The sequence below is a fragment of the Sarcophilus harrisii genome, chromosome 5 (assembly GCF_902635505.1).
Source record: "Sarcophilus harrisii chromosome 5, mSarHar1.11, whole genome shotgun sequence".
NCBI lineage: Eukaryota > Metazoa > Chordata > Mammalia > Dasyuromorphia > Dasyuridae > Sarcophilus > Sarcophilus harrisii.
The window spans coordinates 111411971-111435255 of NC_045430.1; the positions used below are offsets into that span (position 1 = coordinate 111411971).

The 23285-nt window shown below is 33.3% G+C and overlaps 1 protein-coding gene across 1 annotated transcript in view; it reads left to right on the forward strand.

Annotated features, from left to right (window-relative positions):
* DERA (deoxyribose-phosphate aldolase) overlaps positions 1-23285 on the forward strand; it is a 118002-nt gene that overhangs the window by 8122 nt on the left and 86595 nt on the right. The window lies entirely within an intron of this gene.

Genomic DNA, 23285 nt, shown 5'->3' on the forward strand with positions numbered 1-23285 from the left:
TAGCTCCACAATATGTACTTACTTTTGCAGTAATAGTCTGTTATATATAAAATTATGTGGATGCAAGACTAGGATCAATGTTTAATTTTAGCATTAGGATATAGCAGGTTTTTTTTTTTTTTAATCTTGAAAATCCTAGGAAATAATTGTGGTTCTATTGCTGCAGTAGCCAAGTTATTTTTATGTTATTCCTCAGTCATTTGTGCTTTTTAAAAGTGTAGAAAAGTAATAGAAATATATAGCAGATCTATTTCATTCTAGATTCAGATAAGTTTTTCAATAGAGACACCTGGTGGACAAATTTTTCCTAAGCTTTTGAAACCATTATATTCTTTCAGAGAATGGAATAGAGGGTTACATTTATCAAAATATGTTGAATTATTAAATAGGGATAAAGTATTTTATAAACTTCTGATGAGATGACATTTGTAAAACATTTTGCAAACCTTAAAGCACTTTGTAAATTATAGCTATTATTGTTGTTATAGACTTTAAAACGGCATAAACATACCAACTGTTATTATTACTACTACTTCTTGTACTATTATTTTTGTTGTCTGTAAAATTGGAACATTGATCAGTGATTTAGAGAAGCCAATGCTTTCTTTCTGTTCTTAAGATAATAGTGTTATCACAAATCATGTATTTGCATTTGATAGATTGTAAAGGAAACTATAGAGAAATGAGATTTTCATTTTTTTTTTGATAGGACATGCAGAAATGTTAAAAAATGATCCCCTTGTAACTATATTTTTCTTAGTGCAGATTTCTTAAAAATTAATAGGACTAGCTATTTCTCAACTTGAATTACAAAATTCAGAAATGAATTCGAAAGGGACCCTGTTTTATGACAGATGTAAGACTTCTATCTGGGCATTTGTCATCAACAATTTTGTCAAGTCTTTGGAAAATGAACTAGGAGGAAGCAATATTAAGTTTTGTACTCCTTGGTCTCAGAAAGTAGAATGTATGTGAAGACAGGAAAGGTGATAAGGTCTCCTTCTGAAAGGTAGATGTTATATAGTGGAGTCAGAGAGAAATTTGGTTCCTTTTTTAATGAGATGGAAACCTATACTTTTGGATGTGGTTATTTAAGGTTTTTTTTTTGGGGGGGAAGGGAATATAATATAGTTTATTTTTGATATATTTATTTTCGAGAAGGTGAGTGGTTTAAATGTATAGAGAGCTAGTAATAGACATGTACTGGTTGTATGTGTATGATTAGGCAAGTCATTTGGCTTCTGGTATTCTAAGCAATTATTTTAATGTTATAAGTTGTAGAAAAAGGATTAACTTATAAGGGTAGAAAGGATATCCTCATCAGGACATTCCTAATGTCAATGAAATAACAGTCTAGTCCCTATCTCATATTTGTATTTTTCAGAGTAATTAAAAGTACAGTTTGTTGGGAAAAAGTAGATTTCTTTGATACTTGGTATAATTTTTAGTAAAGCGGATTAAAGTAAGGGAAATCTTTGTCTTTCATCCATTTGAACAGCAATAGTCACAGGAAATTTTCTCTCTCCATACATATACCATTTATTCATTTTTTTAGAAATTAAAAAAAATTAAATTTGTACTCAGTCATAAATACACAGAGAACTCATCCACTACTTTTAAAAAGACATATGCAGAGGATGGATGTGAAGGCAAGTGATGGAATACAAATATGAAAAAGCATGGCTTGATGTTAATCCCAATTGCCTCAGCAAAAGAAAAAAGAAGAAGAAGAAGAAGAATGATCTTTGGATTGAACAAAAAATGACTGTCCTTTTAATACCAAGGATAATTAGAAGAGATGTTAAGAGCATCCTTGGGTATGTTAAAGAAATGAGAAGTTTGAATCCTGGGCTACTATCAGTGATCCCTGAAAGACTGTGTTTAATGGAAGAGATATCAGAGTACTGGAGACAAATCCCAATTTTAATAAAATTTTAATAAAGAGAAGAGGATAGCCTATGACTTCTGGGCCCCCAAGCTTGATTTGAACTCTTGATAAAATTCTAGAAAGTACTAAAGGGATAGTTATTGAGCATCTAGAAAAGACAGGAATGATCACAGAAAATTGACATGGCTTCATCAATGACACATTATGCCAGACTAACTTCTTTTTTCTTTTTTCATAGAATGACTAGACTGATAGATCAAAGGAATACTTTTCATAATTAGAATCTGGCTAGATTTTATATAGACAATGTCTCATACTGATGTTATGGAAAAGATAGAAACATGTAGGCTGGATGATAATATAGTCAGGTGGATTTTGAACTGGTGGAAGAGAAAGTAGTCATTAATCGTTTGATGTTAATTCCAAGGGAAGTAGTTTAATAGAGTATTCCAAGTACCTGGACTTGGTCTTTCTTTTTTCTTCTTTCTTTCCTTATTTCCTTTCTTTTTTCCTTTCTTCTTCCCCTCTTCTTTATTCCCTCCTCCCCTCCCTCCCTTTTTTCCTCCTGTACTTCCTTTCTCCCTTCTCCCTCCCTCCTTCCTCTCTCCCTTCCATTAATTTTTATTAATCAATTTTATTTATTTATTTTGAGGTTGCTGTTTTGCACATAGCAGAAACCTAGGTTAAAGAGTTTAAAACATTAGATGACACAATTAGGATCTAAACCAATTCTTTTTTCTTTCTTTTTTTTTTGCTGAGGCAATTGGGGTTAAGTGACTTGCCCAGGGTCACACAGCTAGGAGGTGTTAAGTGTCTAAGGCAAGATTTAAACTCCGGTCCTCCTGACTTCAGGGCTGGTGCCTTATCACTGTACCACCTAGCTCCCCCAGTTCTTTCTTTTTAATATTGGCTTTTTATTTTCAAAATATATGCAAACATAGTTTTCAGCATTCATCCTTGCAAAGTCTTGTGTTCCAAATTTTTCTACCTCTTTTCCTCTCCCTCCCCTAGATAGCAAGTAATCCAATATATGTTAAACATTAAACTAGTTCTTTATGGGGTTAGGATTATGGACCAAGTTTAATAAGATAAAGTTTAGGAATAGGAACTATATCTATGATTTCACGATGTTTGATATAGTAAACTCCCAGTTGAGGAAATTTTCTTCAACCAGTAGTCTTAGAGAAGTGCCTAAAACACTGTAAGGTTAAGGTCACATAGTCAGTATGTGTTAGAGATGAGAATTGAACCTTGGTTTTCCTTGCTCTGTCTATATGATGGTACTTCTTAAGATGTAATGTAAAAGATGACTATAGGGGCAGCTAGGTGATGCAGTGGATAGAACACCAGCCCTGAAGTCAGGAGGACCTGAGTTCAAATCTGGCCTCAGACACTTAATGCCTCCTAGCTGTGTGACCCTGGGCAAGTCATTTAACCCCAGTTGCCTTAGCAAAAATAAAATAAAAATTAAAAAAAAATGAATATTGGGTTAAAAAAACCAATTTTAGGCTCAAAATAGGGCAGATGTAAATAGCTGTTTGAGTATATTTAAATGGACTTCAAGCTCAATGTGATACACTAGTGTGATTATTAGGGAAGGTTGGTTTTGAAGTAGATAGAGAGCCAGGAAGCAGTGGATAGAACACTAGCCCTGGAGTCAGGAAGACCTGAATTCAAATATGACCTCAAACACTTACTAGCTCTGTGAGCCCAGGCAAGTCCCTAAACCCTATATGCCTTATCTATAAAATGAACTGGAGAAGGGAATGGCAAACTATTTCAGTATATTTGCCAAGAAAATTCCAAATAGTCATAAGGACACAACTGAAATGACTGAACAACAGGAAGCTCTTCCTGACTCCAAGTCTGCCTCTCTATCTACTTCTGCTACCTAAAGACTAACTGTGCAAACTATTGAGATATTCTTTTTCAGAAGGTTGGATTGGATAATAACATGGTAATTGGATAATAAAGTGACATAATAAAATAATGTTTGATAAGCTGAGATAATATTTCTAAAGTGCTTTGTAAATCTTAAAATGCCATGTACATGCTAGCCATTATTAATTATAATATGCAAATTGTTATTAATATAATACAGGTTTTACAACTGGTATCAGTAGATGTAGTAACCCTTTCTTCCCACCCAAATCTCCTCTCCTCCCACTTTTTAATCACTGAAAATGAAGGATGGAGAATAGTCTTTTGATATGTTAATGAAGACCAGAGACCTTTGAAACCTTAATATTTCTTTATGAAATATGAAAAAATTTCTCCTTCATGGAATTAGAGAGGCAACTGATACTCTTAGCTCTATCTTTCTTTTATGAAACATGTCTTGATTGAATTGTAAGTAGCAATCCACTGGGTTGATGAAGGTTAGTGATACCTGATGTCTTTGAGCTCACTAGTTCTAATGACATCCAGTGAATTTGTGCATTGTGATCCCTATGCCTATAAGGGAGGGGAAGAATTTTTTTCCTTGATTACTTCAAGATCATATTCATCAAGGACCATTGATGGGTACCTTTGAGACATCTATCTCTGGACAGATATAGACAGTAAAATGCAATCACTGAAGATTTGAAGTATATATAAGGAATGGGACCTCTGGCTATAGCATAGAGAGACAATAAGATTCAGGGCTCAGTGGGAGGCTTTTTAAAGATGGGAGCTGACCTGATAGAGCCCAGGTGATGGACTTATCCATAGAGGGACAAAATTGTTAAGGGATGGGAATGGGGGAGTAACAAGATAATTTCATGAGACAAAAAAGGACTTTTTGGCCCTAAAATATTGGAAGAATGACTTACTTTGGCTTCATTATCATTGTTTTCTCCCTGTGTCTACTTTTCCCAAGAGCACTGTAGGAGAGTGCACGTCAGATTTATTGAGGGGGGGAAAGCATTTTGTAGTTATTGGTTCTTACAAATCAAAGGGATTGATTTTAGTAAATCTCTTTGTTTTGAGTTATTTTTGTCTGCTGTTTGTTGTTACAGGGAAGCTCATTGGTAAGGGATGAACTATTAAGCAGAGTTGAGAATCCCAGGGTGCGTTGGAATCTTAAAATAGCAGCTGCCCTTTGGAGACAAGTTGAAGATATATCCCAAAGAGTATTACGAATTTAAAGTGCTATCAAATCAGATAAGGGAACACTTACTGTTAGCTAGGATTAGGGATCAGGAATCAGAGAAAGCTTCTTAATTCTTTATTTCCATACTTTCTTCATTAATACCTTGTGAAGACCCAAACAGACTGAGGACAAGGTTCAGATCTTAGTATTCCTTTTTCTAGGAAGTTAATATTGGGTTAGTGAAATTGCATGGCAAGAAGTTTCTTTTCATATAGTACACCATAGATGGAGGTCTTTCTCTAGAAAAAAATCATCCCCATTGAGCAATAATTGTAGAGTTAACAGACTACCTTCTGAGTTGGCACATCATGGTCTTATTAAAACACAGTTAAGTTTTTGATGATGTCGCAAATCATCTAAAAGTAATGGGAAAAAAAAGAGTTCTTCCCAGTTGAGTTATAAAATCTGCCGCTAAAAATCATTTAAAAGGCACCCCCCACACAGACACTTTAAAAAACTAACCTCTAAATCCTTTATTCTGAAACCTTCCCTAAGGAGCAACCACACAAGAGAAACAGGTGTTGGAAGCTATGTTTTGAATCGACACTCAGCAGGTGGTAATTTTCACTCTATTTCAGTGCTTGACAGATACTCCAAGATAGTCTGGCAATCATTGTGCTTCATAATGTGGCATAGGGATTTGGTGTGTTTGTTTGTTTTGGGAGGACATATAACCTGAAGTTCTGATTGCCTATAGTTAGAGATATTTTAGCATATTAGATGGCCTGCTGCTTATGGAGTACACACATTTTCCCAGACACATCTCAAAAAAATAAATAACCAGTGAACCAGAGATTGTGGCAATAAGGGAACAATAGTAGAAAATAGAGAAACAGGTGTGTGAGACAATATGGATCCATCTCACACTGCTCCCAAACAGAAGGCTCCATCCCCAGCGCATAGGGATGGCTTACTGCTCAAGGATATCAGGAAGATGCTTGAGGGGTCTTAATTCTATAGCTTCATTTCCTGATACCTCTAATATTATATGTGTTGTCAGCCATTAAAATGAAAAGTTATATCATTTGGGTAGGAATTGGCACTGGGTTCTAGTTCTGGGTCTGCCACTAAATAGTTGTGACTCTGGGCAAATCATTTAACTATTCAATCTCAAGTTTATTTAGATGCAAATGAGAGGGTCAGAGCAGAAGATATGTAATACCTCTTCCAGCTCTAAAATTTCACATTTGTGGGAATTAGATATGTGAAAATAATATACAGAGTAGACAATTACCACCAGATTTTTTTCATTTTTGCTTAAGTCTAATTTTGGTCTAGCTTTTAACAGATTTTAACAGAAACCCTTGGTTTCATTGTCATTTGGGACCCATACCTTCTCTCTAGATAGAACATAGGATACTACCTAAGGAAAGAGCTTGGTGGGGTTCCCAAATGGAAATCCCAAGGTAGCATGAAGTTGAAAGGGGACAAAACTGAAATTTGCAATTATTAATGAAAGTATGATTGTTGTTGGACTAAGGAAATGTTATTCATTTAAATTTACAAATGTGCTAATATGCCTCTGTAAGAAACAAAATATCTTATGAAGAACTCCACTAACTTACTGAAGAATGCAAGGAAAGCTTTATTTTACATTCTTGCAAGAATGGGTGTACCCCAATTCTGTAGGATGGGGACATACCTACAAAGGCCAGGTCAAGCCTTTTTATAGGGTTTATTTAGCTCCACTTCTTCCTTCAGGTTCAGGTTACTGTTCTCCCTTATAAGGAATATAATATACCCAATTTTAAGCAAAATGTGACCTGAGCCTTTTGGTGTCCCTTACTTTCTTCCCCTGTCAGGAAGAAGCCCAACCAGCTATTATCAGATATAATAAAATTCCCAGATTATCCTGTTTATACAGACTGAAGTTGTGAATTGTGTTGATAGAACTCTTTTTTCCATCCCTCAACCTCTGGGTATTTTTAAATAATCTTTTGAGATATTGATTAGGCATCAGTACAGGATAATACATGATAAGTTCTTTTTTTTTTTTTTATAGTAACTTTTTATTGACAGAATCCATGCCAGGGTAATTTTTTTACAACATTATCTCTTGTACTCACTTCTGTTCTGATTTTTCCCTCCCACCCTCTACCCCCTTCCCTAGATGGCAAGCAGTCCTATATATGTTGAATATGTCCTAGTATATCCTAGATACAATGTATGCAGATCCAAACAGTTTTCTTGTTGCACAGGGAGAATTGGATTCAGAAGGTAGAAATAACCCGGGAAGAAAAACAAAAATGCAAACAGTTTACATTCATTTCCCGGTGTTTTTTCTTTGGGTGTAGCTGTTTCTGTCCATCATTGATCAATTGAAACTGAATTAGGTTTCTTTGTCAAAGAAATCCACTTCCATCAGATTACATCTTCATACAGTATCGTTGACATATATAATGATCTCTTGGTTCTGCTCATTTCACTTAGCATCAGTTCATGTAATTCTCTCCAAGCTTCTCTGTATTCATCTTGCTGGTCATTTCTTACAGAACAATAATATTCCATAACATTCATATACCACAATTTACCCAATCATTCTCCAATTGATGGGCATCCACTCAGTTTCCAGCTTCTAGCCACTACAAACAGGGCTGCCACAAACATTTTGGCACATACTGGTCCCTTTCCCTTCTTTAGTATCTCCTTGGGGTATAAGCCTGGTAGAAACACTGCTGGATCAAAGGGTATGCACAGTTTGATAACTTTTTGGGCATAATTCCAGATTGCTCTCCAGAATGGTTGGATTCGTTCACAGCTTCACCAACAATGTATCAGTGTCCCAGTTTTCCTGCATCCCCTCCAACAATCATCATTATTTTTTCCTGTCATCTTAGCCAATCTGACAGGTGTGTAGTGGTATCTCAGAGTTGTCTTAATTTGCATTTCTCTTTTTAATAATGATTTGGAACACTCTTTCATATGAGTGGTAATGATTTCAATTTCATCATCTGAAAATTGTCTGTTCATATCCTTTGACCATTTATCAATTGGAGAATGGCTTGGTTTCTTATAAATTAGAGTCAGTTCTCTATATATTTTGGAAATGAGGCCTTTATCAGAACCTTTAACTGTGAAGATGTTTTCCCAGTTTGTTGCTTCCCTTCTAATCTTGTTTACATTAGTTTTGTTTGTACAGAAGCTTTTTAATTTGATGTAATCAAAATTTTCTATTTTGTGATCAATAATGGTCTCTAGTTTGTCTTTAGTCACAAATTTCTTCCTCTTCCACAAGTCTGAGAGATAAACTACATGATAAGTTCAATACAAGATAATTCTACAGGGTCAGCTTTTTCCTTACTAAGGTCCACTCAGATATTGGGTTGCTACCAGGAACGTAGTATTTTTCTGGGGTCTGTTCATTCCCTCAGAAGTAGTGGAACCAGCTTCTCTAATCCTATTTCATGTTATTTCATTAGTAAAATAATACTCTTTTCTAGTTATTTGGTAGAACCAACACCTCTTAAGTAGCTCTGGCTTCTATGGATGTTGAAACTACAGGAATTGTAATTAAGAAATTAATTAATTAGTCATTGATATTTTATTAGCACCTACCTTGCTAAGCACTGGGGATACAAATAGGGAAAAGAGAGTTCCTGTCTTCAAGGAACTCATAATCTAATTGGAGACAAATATGTCATATAAATAGGATATAATAGGATATATAGGAATATATAGGATAAATAGGATAATAGAATATATAGGAATATATAAATAGGATAAATAGGAAATAATTTTAGAAAAAGAAGGCACTGAAATTAAGAGAAACTGCTAAAGACTTGCTGTGTAAGATGGAATTTTTTTGGAATTTAAAAGAACCCAAGAGGTAGAGATGAGGAGGAACATTCTAAATTTAAGGAACAGAGCAAATGCCTCACTACAAAAATTTTTCCCAAGATGGTGTCTATGGAAATTGAGCTGAAAGCCGGCTGGTTGCATGGGAAACATAGTCATTCATGAGGCTTTTGGTCCTCAATTGCCCCTTATGAGTAATGAAGAGAAGGGAGTGGTCAAAGGTAGCACTGGTTTGCCCAGTCTGGCAAATGTCATCTATGTCTTCTGTGGGTTACATTTCTGCTTCTGCTAGGTTGGCTTGCTTTTCTGTTGATAGTTGAGCTACTATTGGTATTGGCAGGGATGTATCACGACTAGAATTGCTTCCCTAAGGGAAAACTGAGTAGGTACTGGCTCTTTCTTATAAGCCTATGGAAGAGAGACTAAAACTGCATAAAAGAAGCTCCCTAAATGGCTTTCATGGCTAAAGTGGAAAGATAATATATAAAAGAAGTTTGAAAGTGGAGGGAAAAAGGATCTGGTGGGAGTGGGGATTGGCAGAGAAGGAAAAAGTGGAAAAATATAGAGAATGAGGAATTGAGCTAGGAGTAAAGTGAGAATATTTTAGTTCCTCATGAAATGGCAATCCTGGCAAGGACCAATCAGAATAGAATGTCTTCATTTTTTTAGTTGAAAATATGTTATGAAAAATAGTTCTTCCTTTAAATTTTTTGGTTCCTTAAATTATCTGTTGAAGTAACTTTTTTAGCTATATTTAATTTAAAAAATTTTGAACCTAAACACCAAAAAAAGGAGAACATTTCCATACATAGAACAGCACACAAAAAATATTCTTCTTGGGGTATATTCCTGGGAATTAGGGATGAGGAGAGGAATTTGGAACAAGATATAGCTAACACTGCTGTCTAAGATAAGGAGGATTTTTCACAGTTTTGAAGAATAAAATTATCATGAAGATGTCAAGAATTTTTGTACTTTTTAAAAATTATTGGTGCCTCTTGATTTTTATATCATCCATTTCTTGGTATTTTGTCCACATGAACCCTTTCTTATCATAAATGGAGAATTAAATCAAAGAACTGAGATAGTAACTATAATTGACAGCATGAGCAACATTCTGTACCAGAGAGACCAGTGTTTCATCATTGATCTTTGTTATGGTGTTGTTCACTTTCAGTAATGTATCCAACTCTTTGTGACCACAGAGTTGGGAGACTCATCCATCTGTAAAAGTATCCATAAACTCAGAAAGAACTTTATGGCAAAATGAAGAATTCAGGCTTCGTGTTGTTTGTCCATAGTGTGATTTAACTTAATACTTTTGAATTGGTCTGTATATTCTGAAACAAGCTATAGGTACTTTAAGCAGGTTGAATTCAAACTGGGCTTCTTGTTCAATGTTTTCTATGTTAGGGTATCTTGTATTCATGAAGTGGACAGTAGTTACAAATATATGTATGCATACACTTTCTAGCATGCAGTGTCATTTTATTTTCCTTCATAAAGGAGGACATGTGGCCCATGCAATTACAGAAATCTTAAATAGCAAGTATAAAATATAGAGAAGGCCATAACAACCATAGACTAAGTGTTGTGAAGTGAATTGTGGCAATCATAGTTTAAAGCAGGCCTTGCCATAGTCTTCTGGAAGCTAATTGGAGATTAGCTTTTTTTAAAAGTATTCTTTTCAATTAGGTCATCATAATCATTGTATATATTATTTGCTTGGTTCTAATTATTCTACTGATTCTATTCTGTATCAGTTCATACATGTCTGAATTCTCATTATTTATCATTTTGTAGCATTCAATCATATTTCATTCCATTCATATAGCACTACATAATATCTGTGACTACTCAATTTATTCCTATTTTGTTTTGTTACTTTATTGCAACAAAAAGTTCTAGAATGAATATTTTACTATCTATGGGCCTCTCTGTTTTTGTTCTGCTTGGGGCATATACTTTATAACAGGACATTCTGGGTCAAAGTGTATGAACTGAAGTAGGTATAGTATTATAATGGTTAGAATGTATCAGTTTCCTCAACTGTAAAATAAGTATAATAATAGCACTGACCTCATTTTATTGGTCTCTGCTTCCCAATATCTCTTCTGTCTTATATCTTATATCTGCTTTGTATGTTTTTGTATATTCTCATATAAGTGCATATTGTTTTTCTCAATAAATTGTAAATGCAATTTACAAGAAATTGTATTGAAGAAGCCAAGAAATTTGGATTTTCCTTTGTGTAGCTCCCAGAAACCAGCACATTTCAGGCATATACTAAAAACTTGTTGGTCGATTAATTGAAATCATTGGCCACATCTGAAAACATATGTTTCATTCATTCAAATGAGATAATATTTGTAAAGCACTTAGCACAATGCCTGACACATAGAAGGCTTAATACATGTTTAGTGTCTGATTGATAAAATGTTAACTCTTGATTTTGGATAGATATTATTTACCATGTTGATAAAAAATATAGTTATTTCTCTGCTTTTTCTTTCTTATAGGATAGATGAGTATTGCATTTTGTCAAAAGACTTTTCTGTATTTCTTTAGTCTTATATTTTAAAACCATCTTTGTTATTACTATAGTTTATTATGTTTATAGTTTATAGGCCACTTTATTTCTTGTTTTTGTTGTAGATGATTCTAATTGAGTTCCCTCAAGCCATTCTGAATTAGCTTCATTTTCCATCTGAAAGTCCTTTAAATTTTCCTCTCTAAGGTTAAATATTCCCAATTTTTAAAATCACTCCTAACCTGACATGACTTCTAGACTCCTTAACTATTCTGGTAGTTGATTGATAAAATGTTCCTCTTAAAATTGTTGGACCCAGAATTAAAACAAACTTCAATTTTAATCTGACAGTACCCAGTTAATTTTCTTTTTCTTTCTTTCTTTTCTTTTTTTGCTGTGGCATTTGGGGTTAAGTGACTTGCCTAGAGTCACACAGCAAGGAAGTTTTAAGTGTCTGAGGTTAGATTTGACTTCAGGGCTGCTCCTCTATCCATTGGACCACCTAGCTGCAAGTAGTTTTCAAAATGCAAGTACTTGTAAAGGGGAGGTCATCTCCTGTCCTAAGAATAGATTTGAATTAGTTGGGAAGATGAGAGAGCAAAGGTCATTAATGAAACTAAATTTAATATATAGAGTGGACATTGAACTGACTTTTCAATCCCTTTCGAAAATCTTAAATTTGTTTAATTATTCTGAGCCAAATTCCTAATACTTTTGTCTTTCCTGAGAGAAACAGTCCACTGAATGGTAAACGTAACTTCTGAGGCTATCGGGATTCAATCTATATTTGGGCTTGACCCTGTGCTATAGCATATCTCAAAAAGGGTTGTACAGATTTTGCTTGAAAACCTCAGACTGACTACTTTCCAAGGTAGCTTATTCCAGTTTTGAACAATTCAGATTGTTAGGGAGCTTTTCTTTTTCACAGATTTGTTTTTGACTCTATTCAACTTTTACCCACTGTTTCCATCTAGTTCTTCCTTCTGGGATCAATCCTAATCCTTCTTCCACAAGCCAATATTAAAGACTGTTATCATATTCCAAATTCCCTACTCCCTCTCTAAGCCTTCTTTACTTCATCTTCAACTAATCATCAAATGTTGAGATGAAAATGTTGAATCTCAGAGTAGTGAAGTCACATGTAATGATTACTCAACCATTAAGTAAATGGCAGAGCTCAATTTCAAGCTTACTTTTTGACTATAAATCTAAAACTATTTCCTATTTATCAAGGCTTCTTAAATTTTTTCTACTCATCACCCCTTTTCACCTGAAAAACCTTTACATGTCCCCAGGTATATAAAAAGTTATACAAATCAAACATTTCCTGAAAACAAATCATAATTTCCCAATCCCCACATTCAGTAAAAGGGGAAGAAGCTTTGCTCTATGTCATAGCTGCCCCTGGGGAAGAAAAGCAAATTTGCCAAATAAAGAAGCTGGTAAAACTTTTTTTTTTTAAGAACTCTTTTACTTTTCAGGTTGAGGTCCAACCCTATGTTTTCTTGTTACCTTTCTCATTTACCCTTTGCAAAACTCATGTTAGGAAAAAAGAATTGATTAACAACATTGTGTATATCAATTTATTGCTAATAATTGATATGCTTCTCTTCTTAATGATCTTTGCCTTTTAGTAGAGGAAAACACTTAAGCCAAATGATAGAATCTCTAATGGTAAAATTTCAGGTATGATTCCTATCACCAGGAAACTGGTTCCTAATTATAATAAGGCTGGCACTCCCAGCAACAACCTACATATTTAACTGGTAAGTCATTGGAATCATGTATACAATATTACTCTTTCAGGGAAAATCAAAATATGACAGAAGTACTTAAGATACTTTAGAACTCAAACAAATTTTCAGTAGTTATCTTGTCATCAAGTATATGACTTAAAATTACCCTGAGTGTAGCAGTAGCAGTCCACATTAATTTTTTAAAAGTTTTTTTTTAGTGATAGTTTTTGTTTTTTCTTCACCATCATTTTTTAATAAAGTTAGATTCAGATCAATGAGGACTGTGTGAAATGGTTGTACATATTCAGATGCTTATGGAGTTATAATTATGGAAAATATAATATTTTGATCTTATATAAAACCTGGTAGAAATTTGTATTATGAATTCAAATAATGCTACTATTTAGGATTCATTATTGCCTCTCATGAGGACCTAAAAACTATATTCCTTTCATTCTCCACCCAGAGAGCTATCCCAAATAACAGAAAATAAAAATGACAAGAAAAAGCAATTTAGGAAAACTAACTAACACATTCAACAAGCTTGATATTCTATTCAGTATTCTATCCCCTTATTTGAATTAAATTGAATTTGCTTTCAGTTTTCTAATTATGTTGTCATTATTTAAACATTTTGATGTTATTCATTTGTTCTTTTTGTCAGTTTTGGTCTTTCATAGCTATTGTTTTGGCCTGATTTCAGTTTTGTTTCATATCTCCCTATTTTGCCTATATTATTTATTTGTTTCAGATTCATTATGTGTAGGTCCTCATTGATGACTGCCTTGGGCATATAAGCACCTGTGGAGAATGTAACTAATTTGGTTCTATAATATTAGCTAGCATTTGGCATGTGAGTCAGAAAAGCAACAAGACATCTGGATTTAGGCAACTCCTTCAGTCTTATGATGTCTTATCAAGAAGAGTTAAATAGGTTTTCCCTGAGGCACTTGGATCGTGGAATAATTGATCAAGTCTTCCTAAGGGACTGAAAGGTTGGACCTGTACTCAACAGGGGACTAAAGTTATCTGGCTTCTTAATGAATTTCACTCAGGTATAATGATTCTTCCTGAACACTTGGCACATATGGAGGTTTAGAGAAACACTTTCATCAGATAGTTTTCTCCCTGTACATCTTGTTGAAAGACTGTGTAATAGTTCAGGAAATCAAGATGTCGTTCAGGGATTCTTTTGGGGTATCTCCTCATGAAAGTCTGTCAGTAACATTGGCATCTTGGTAATGAAGTTCTTGTAGTCTAGGAAGTTTTTTCCTTTTAAAAGTGTGCTTAAGGTATTGATTTTTCTGAAAATTTTGAAACAAAATTTTTTTAAATGATAACATAGTGAAAAGATTTTGGATTACAAGTCAAAATATCTAAGTTTGTGAATTAATTTTGTACTTATTATCTGTGTAATTGCACAAATCAACTAATCTCTTTGGGTCTCAGTTTCCTCTTGTAAATTGATAGGTTTGGACTAAGTGATTTAGCTTTAAAATGATGATTCACTGACTAAGTATCAAAATATCAAAGTCAATTATTGGATGTCCCTCCTGAATATCTTGTGGACTTTTTTTAAAATTCCTTTTTCCTCTATGTCTATCAAAAAGATAATATCCTTGAGATAAAGTGTGATTTTCTTTTTCAGTGTAATCTTTAAGAAAAAATGTGGCCTAAATTTCTCAAGAGAAAAAAAACAGACATATTTTCCAAGTCAATTCATAGATTTAGAGTTGGAATGAATCTTAAAGTTTATCTCATTTTAAAGCCAAGGAAACTGAGGCCCAGAATAGTTAAACAACTTGCTTATTGTGGTATAGATAGAAATTTAAATCCAATTCTTTTGATTCTAAATACAAAGTTCTTTCTACTACATACCATATGAAAAAAGGTGAGATTATAGAACTAACGAAATTGTTTAAAATGATTAATAATAATAATAACACATATACAGTATGAATATTAAAATGACAAAGCATGCTCTTATTTGAGCTTCACAGAAGTTTTTTTTGTGTGTATCATGGATCTCTTTGGCTATCTAGTGAAACCTAAGAAGAGTTAGGTTATATTGATATACAATTATTAAAATGTTTAAAAATAAAAACATCAACCCTAAAGTTAAACCCCCTAAATTACAAACTCTTTAGTTAGCATTCCAAGTCCTTTGCAATCTGGCTCAAACTGAGATTATTATATTACTCCTCTTCATGTACTCATATTTCTACTAAATGGGCTACTTGTTCTTCCTTGAACTTTATTTCTTATTGACTCCATGAATATCATGCTTCCTTGCTTGTACTCTTAGACGTACTCTTAATAAATGTTTGTTGACTGACTATGAATTTGTCATTCTATCCAACACCTTTGTGCCTTTGTATAGGTCAATCCCGTATTGTAATGTATACCATTCTTCATCTCTCTACCTCAGATGCCTTCAAGGAGAGTCCAGGGGAAGATACAACAGAAATCCTTTTCTCCCATGCTAGCCCACTACCTGCCCAGAACCACTGGGATTTCTCCTTTCCACCTCCAACCTTTTTGTCAGTGTTCCCTCCATCTCCATCTCTAGTGGGATAGTGCCTTCTTTAACCTGACTTGGGGCCTATTCCCTTCTCTCTACTAGTTAGTTTGGCCACTTCATCCATCCTGATGGTGTAAGACAGACTTAGCTACTCATAACAATTTGAACAAGAAGTTAACTATAGTCCTTCTAATAAGATGGAAAACCACTGGGCATAATTATCTGAAACTTCCCCCTGCCTCCTCATCCCATCCCCTCAATGCCCTAAGAACTTCGAAGACTTTCCATCTGCCCTTCCACTGTTCCCTGTTTCCTGGGACATTCTCTACTGGGCTCTGGGGAGAAGAAACAGAAAGGGAATGAATATATTTGAATCTGGAGACTACTAGAAACATTTTTTTTTTTTTAATGAAAACAATTGTTTTAATAATTTTTAAATTTAAATTAAATTAAATTTTAAAATTAAAAATAAATTTACAACACAGGAAAAAAAGTTACTGCATCTAACTGTAATACTGTAATGGACATTATCAGAAGTTTGTCCTTCACCCTATACCTTAATCTATTTTTTTTTTTTTTGAAGACAAGAATTGATTCATTTATGTCTTTTTATCCCCAGTGCAAGGTGTATGGAATATATGAGGCACTTAATAAATGTTTGTTGGTTAAGTCACTTAATTGTACAATTAATTGGATTTATAACTGGTTGACTAAACATAAGGAGTTTTTAAATGAGTGAATGTCATCTTGGAGGGCAGTCTCCAGTGGACTACCCCAGGAATTCTCCTTGGCTTTATGCTGTTCAGTTTTTTTTATCATTTGATTTAGACTGTAATATAGAAAGTGTTTTTTCCTTCCAACTTTATAGATAACACAAAGCTAAAACAAAGAGCTAATGAGTTAAATGAGTGAATCAGGGTCCTTCTATATAAACTGAGACAACTGGCCACACAAAATTCAATGGCATTTTTGAAGCTAAATGTAAAATTCTACACTTTTAATTTCAGAAGCACAGGATTAAAGAGTTTAGATAGACAAAAGTTGATCTGACAACTCTTCTCTTATTGTAAAATTATCTCTTCTACTTGCTGTAAAATTTCAACACCTTCAACTTTTATTAATAAATTCACATATTCCAGCCCATTGGTCACACTCCTGTGTACTTATTTACTTTATGATTTGTTTACTGTGTTTCAATATATCACATGATCATTAAGAAATAAATTATCTCAATCCCATGAATTAGGTCAGTTTATCATGAATGAGGTTAGGTCTTCTAAATAAGGATATGGGTTAGAGAACAGAGATAAGGGAATTATCTATTTTTAGAAATTCTGGAATATACTATTTCTCTCTCCCCTTCCCTACCCAATTCATTTCAGTTTTATTATTTTGTTATAAACTTACCCTCCCCTGCCATGAGCATTTCCATATACATAGCAGCATAAAAAGAAAGAATTACATGTGGAACTATGAATATTTTATGCCATTTACTCTTTTAAAAAGTAAATAATAAACTTCACATATAAATATCTTTGCCAAGAAAAACTCTCTATGGGCTCATAAAGAGTAGGACGACTGAAAAATAACCAAACACTTTTACTGACTCCTATTTTGTTTCTTGTCCCCTCTTCTCCAATTAAAATCTGAAAAGAAAAACATCAATAAAAGTCTACTTTATCACAAATAAGCGTAGTCAAACAAAACATATTCATATGGTGGTCATATCTAAAAATTGTTTCTTGTTGAGTGTATTGCCTTTCTGTCAGGAGGAAGACAACAGTGTTTCACCAAAGAATAGAGTGAGTGTGTGTGTGTGTGTGTGTGTGTGAGAGAGAGAGAGAGACAGACAGACAGACAGACAGAGAGGGAGAGAGAGATCCTCCTTTTATCTGATTGCTGTAAAAGTGAGGTATGTATATCTTGTCTTCTCCCTCTACCCATTTTAAAAAAACTCTTCTTTTCATGTTTCCCAGTTATAAGAAGTATCAAGTTCTTTCTACAGACTGGTATATTTCTTTTAACTTGCTTCTAGAGGGAAAACATATTCCTTCTGACTTTTGTTTTTCTTAATTAAATATATTTAGAAGATATCAAGATTCTAAAAGACCCTTGTTTTTTCTCCTCCTATTAGAATGTCAGCTTAAATAATACAGTTCCTTCTACTTGCTCAAAATTTATTTTTCTAAGGTCTTCTTGACTTGTATTTGCATTTCAAAGTTTCTACTCAATTCTGTTTTCTCAATGAGAAATGCTTGAAAGTTTTCTATTTCATCAGAGAACCATTTCCCCCTCTTGTAGGATTATTTTCATATTTATAGGTAGTTTTGGTTGGAAACCAGTCTCTTTTTCCTTTTGGGATATTGAATTACAAGAATTTCTCTCATTTATAGTACAAGTTTCCAAGTCTTGTGTGGTCCTGATTGTTTCTGAGTACTTGAACTACTTCTTTCTAGATGCTTATAGAATTTTTCCTTTTGTGGAGGAGCGCTGGATTTTAGATACGACATTCCTGGGACTTTTCCTTTTGAGCTTCTTTTCAAAAGATGATAGGTGAATTTTTTTTCTTTGTTTTATTTTTTTTTTCTAATAGATCTAGGAAATTTTCATATATAATTTCAATAAATATATTAGTCAGGCTTTTCTTCTTTTTTTATCATGTTTTTTAGGGAGTTTGGCAATTCTTTTTTAAAAAAATAATTATTTAATTTTTAGTTTATTAAAAAAACCAAATATTTCCATAACACAGTATAATAAAATGGAATTATAAATCTATTCTGTACATTTTGCTATTCCTTTTAAATATATGATAAAGTTATTATGTAAATTTCTTTTCCCTTTTCCCTTCTGCCTAAAGATGACTACCATTACACACAAATCCCTCATATGTCCTTTACATGTCCTTAATTTGGACATAATATTATAATAGTCAAAATTGCTTTATTTGCCCAAAGTTATTATTAAAACAATATTATTGTTATCATATAAATTATTCTTTTGGTTTTGCTCATTTTGTTTTTCACTATTTGATGCAAGTCTATCCATGTTTTCCTAAGATCATTGAACTCATCATTTATTAGAGCACAGTAATATTTCATCACAACCATTTTCTACAACTTCTTCAATAGGTGGGCATGTCTGCAATTTCCAGTTCTTTGCCAGCACAAAAAGAGTTGCTATAAATATTTTAGAACTTGTAGGTTTTTCCCTGTCTCCCTAATCATTTTTGGAAGTAGATCTAGTAGTGATATTCCTGGGTATAGACATTTAATAACTCTTTGGGTATAATATTAATTGCTCTACATAATGGTTGGATGATTTCACAATTTCTTCAACAATCAATGTGTTCCATTTTTCCACATTCCTTCCAACATTTGTTCCTTCTCCTTTGGCTGAAGGAGACTGATTTTAACAAGTCTGGCATGTGTAAAATAATACCTCAAGAATTTGCATTTCTCTGTTCAATAATGATTTAGAGCATTTTTTTATATGACTATAAATTGTTTTGATTTCTTCATCAGAAAACTGCCTGTTTATATTCTTTGACAATTTATTATTGGGGATTGACTCATATTCTTATTAATTTTACAAGGTTTTTTTATATATTTAAGATATGAGACTTTAATTTAATCTGCCTATAAATTTTTTTGCTTAACTTCTGATCTTGACTGCTTTGGTTTTTTTCTACAAATCCTTTTTAATTTGAGGTAATCAAAATCATCCACTTCATACCTCACTCTGCTCTCTATCTCTTGTTTATTCATAAAGTGTTTGCTTGTCTGTAAATCTGATAAATCATATGTTCCATGTTCTTCATATTTTCTGGTATATCTCTATATTTGGGTCATGTATCCATTTTGACATTATCTTGGTAAAGGTGTAAAATGTTGATCTATGCTAAATTTCTTTTTTTTTTCTTTTTCTTTTTTTAATAGCTTTTTATTTACAAGATATATGCATGGGTAATTTTACAGCATTGACAATTGCCAAACCTTTTGTCCCAATTTTTCCCCTCCTTTCCCCCACCCCCTCCCCTAGATGGCAGGATGACCAATACATGTTAAATATATTCCAGTATAAATTTAATACAAAATGTCCAAACCATTATTTTGCTGTACAAAAAGAATCGGACTCCGAAGTATTGTACAGTTAGCCTGTGAAGGAAATCAGAAATGCAGGTGGGCAAAAATATAGGGATTGGGAATTCGATGTAATGGTTCTTAGTCGTCTCCCAGAGTTCTTTCACTGGGTGTAGCTGGTTCAGTTCATTACTGCTCCATTAGAACTGATTTGGTTCATCTTATTGCTGAAGATGGCCAGGTCCATCAGAATTGATCATCATATGACTAAAAACCATTACATTGAATTCCCAATCCCTATATTTATGCACACCTGCATTTTTGATTTCCTTCACAAGCTAATTGTACAATATTTCAGAGTCTGATTCTTTTTGTACAGCAAAATAACGTTTTGGTCAGGTATACTTATTGTGTATCTAATTTATATTTTAATATATTTAACATCTACTGGTCATCCTGCCATCTAGGGGAGGGGGTGGGGGGGTAAAGAGGTGAAAAATTGGAACAAGAGGTTTGGCAATTGTTAATGCTGTAAAGTTACCCATGTATATATCCTGTAAATAAAAGGCTATTAAATTAAAAAAAAAAAAAAAAAAAGAATTGATCATCATATATTGCTGTTGAGGTATATAATGATCTCCTGGTCCTGCTCATTTCACTCAGCATCCAGTTCGTGTAAATCTCTCTAGGACTTTCTGAAATCATCCTGTTGGTTGTTTCTTACTGAACAATAACATTCCATATTATTCATATATCACAATTTATTCAGCCATTCTCCAATTGATGGGCATCCACTCAGTTTCCAGTATCTGGCCACTACAAAAAGGCCTGCCACAAACATTCTTTATGCTGAATTTTTACTAACTGTTTTTTAGTTTTTCCAATAATTTTTACCACATAATGAATTCTTATTCCAAAATCTCAAGTTTTTACACTTGTCAAATACAAGGTTAATGTATTTATTTGCTGCTGCAAATTTTAAGTCTACTCTGTTCTATATATTTACCTTTCCAATTTTTAGCCAGTACTAGTTTTGATAATTACTGCATTATAACATAGTTTAAGATTTGGTACTCTTAAATCTCCTTCCATTACTTTTTTTTCCATTGATATTTTTAACTTTTTGTTCTTCCAAATGAATTTTTAAAATTTTTCTAATTCAATAAATTTTTTTTTTTGTAATTTAAGATGACATTGAATATATAAATTAGTTTAGGTAAAATCATCATTCGGTGATTCTTAAATTATCTCCTCTTGATCTCTTTTTCCAGATCAGCTTTTTTGCTATCAGATGTCTTAGATTTTTCTTTATTTGTTCAATATTTTGATTTTGTTTTAGCATTTTTGCTGTCTCATAGAATTATTGATTTCTCTTTGGTCTTTTCAAATTTTTAATAAATCTATTATTTGGATAAGGCCTACTACTTTTTCTCCTAAGCTATTGATTTTCCTTCCAACTTTTTCCTCCAAAGATTTTATTCTTTGTGTCTTGCTTCATTTCTTCTACACTTCTTGTAGAAAATCCCCTTTTTCCTTTGAGTTTTTAGTTGTGGAGTTGATTTCTTTTAGTTTTTTGGGGGATAGAAAGAGCATTTTTTGATCTATTATAATTTTTCATAAATTCTCTATCTTTAGCTTATCTCTCCAGCCTTAGTTTATGACTCAGCGATTTGTGTGAGGGCTAGTTCCATACCTCTCCCCTTTTCTTATTATACTTTTTTTGGGAAGCATTGGATGTAGGGAAATAAGACTAGCTAGTTATGTTTGGTTTAGACCTGAGTCACTTTGGTGTCTTTGTTCATTTCCATCTCCTAGGGCTAAGCCCTTTATGAATTTTTGAGCTTTAGCGCACTCAATCTTCAGAACCCTCTATGGTGTCACAGAATGGAGTTTTAGAGCCCTGGACTCTCCAAGTCTGTTCCTCAAAAATCATTTTATGTCTTTGTTACTTTCAAAGAACTTGCCTGATCTCCTGGATATTTTCTTGAGCCTTTGCATTATTGCTGCTACAGGATATAGAATCTCACAGGCTACATATGTCTCTATTCTAGTCAGTTGGTAGGCACTGACCTGGGTCTAGCTTTTCTGATGGTTCCTTTTCCTATTGCCCATGGACTTTTGTTTGACTTTTATTTTGTTTTATTTTGTTGTGGAAGACAGTTTAGTTTCACATTAGATCTTGGCCATTTGCATTTTTTTTTTCTGAAGTAAGCATAAAGAGAATTGATCGGCTTGACCAGAAATTCAATTGTGGATCATATTCCATTTTGTGCAACTAGATCATGTATTCTTAAATGTTGTTTTTTTTTTTTTTGTGTGTGTGTGTGTGTGTGTGTGTGTGTGTGTGTGTATCTAGTAAAGCTTATTTGCTCCTTCTCAGAGCAATATTTTTATGAGCATAAAATAAAATATGTAAGATTACAAGAGTTGCCAATTATATATATATATATATATATTTTTTTTTTTCCCATGAAAGTTCACATATCTCCTGAAACCTAACCTCCTAATGAGTCTGTGGGCTTTAAGATGAACTATAGTCTTCATGGGTCATCAATACCACTGGTATATCTCTGAAGAGCTGATGATGTAGAAAGGTTAAATAACAAACATTTGAAATGTAGTTCCTTCATCCTCTGATAACCGTACAAATATGCTATGCTAACTGGTTAGCTAATTTCTACATTTTAGAAAGTCCAGGAGTAAATCAGATGTGGATAAGTATAGCTCTGACATCTCCACAAAGTGCATACGCTGTAACCAACATTTGTATACCCCATAACCAACACAAGTCATCTTATCTTATTTTTTAGTTGATTTTCTGCAGAGACCTCTTGGAAGGTATATATTGTATGCTGGGTTGTGAGAGCAACATTGTGAGTTGTAAAATATCAATGAGCATGATTACCTCAGAATGATCTCTTGAATCAAGAATAGTTTTGAGAAGGCTTTGTTTATCCCTGGTCTGGAGAAAACATTGGGAGATTAGACTGATTCCATGATCATCTGGAATTGGAATTCAGACCTGATTATGTGTAGTGAGACTTCAGAGCTGGGAGTTGGAAGGAGATAGAATACAGCATCTTTAGATGTATTCTAGGTTCTTAGACCTGTTATAGAATCAATATAATTAATTCTAGAATAACTTAAGTTCCTTTTGTATAGAACAAGGTTCTGGAGACTTTAGAGGGCCTTAAGACTGTTTTCTCTTGTAGTGAGATGACTAGTTGGTTGGGAAATAGAAGATAGTTATTATTGCCTGAATTTTGCCTTACTTCTTTCTGATGCCGACTTATAAAATAATAGTAACTTAGAAAATAATGATGACTTCTATAAAGCTCTTGTTTGAAGAATTGCTGTAAAAAATGCCTGTTAGCTTTCTTGAAAAGTGATTTTAAAATCTCTAATTTAATCAGTGAAAAATCTGTAAGCTGCAATTTTAGGGTTCAGTTAAAGCTAGGTATATAAATAAGATTTTTTTTTTTTTTTTTTTTGCCAGCACTTTAGCCCTTAGATTAACCTTGAGATTTTTATACCCTTGGTATTTTTAAAGACAACAGAAATCAACTAAAACTACTTTAATAAAAATTGATTTTCTTTGTGATT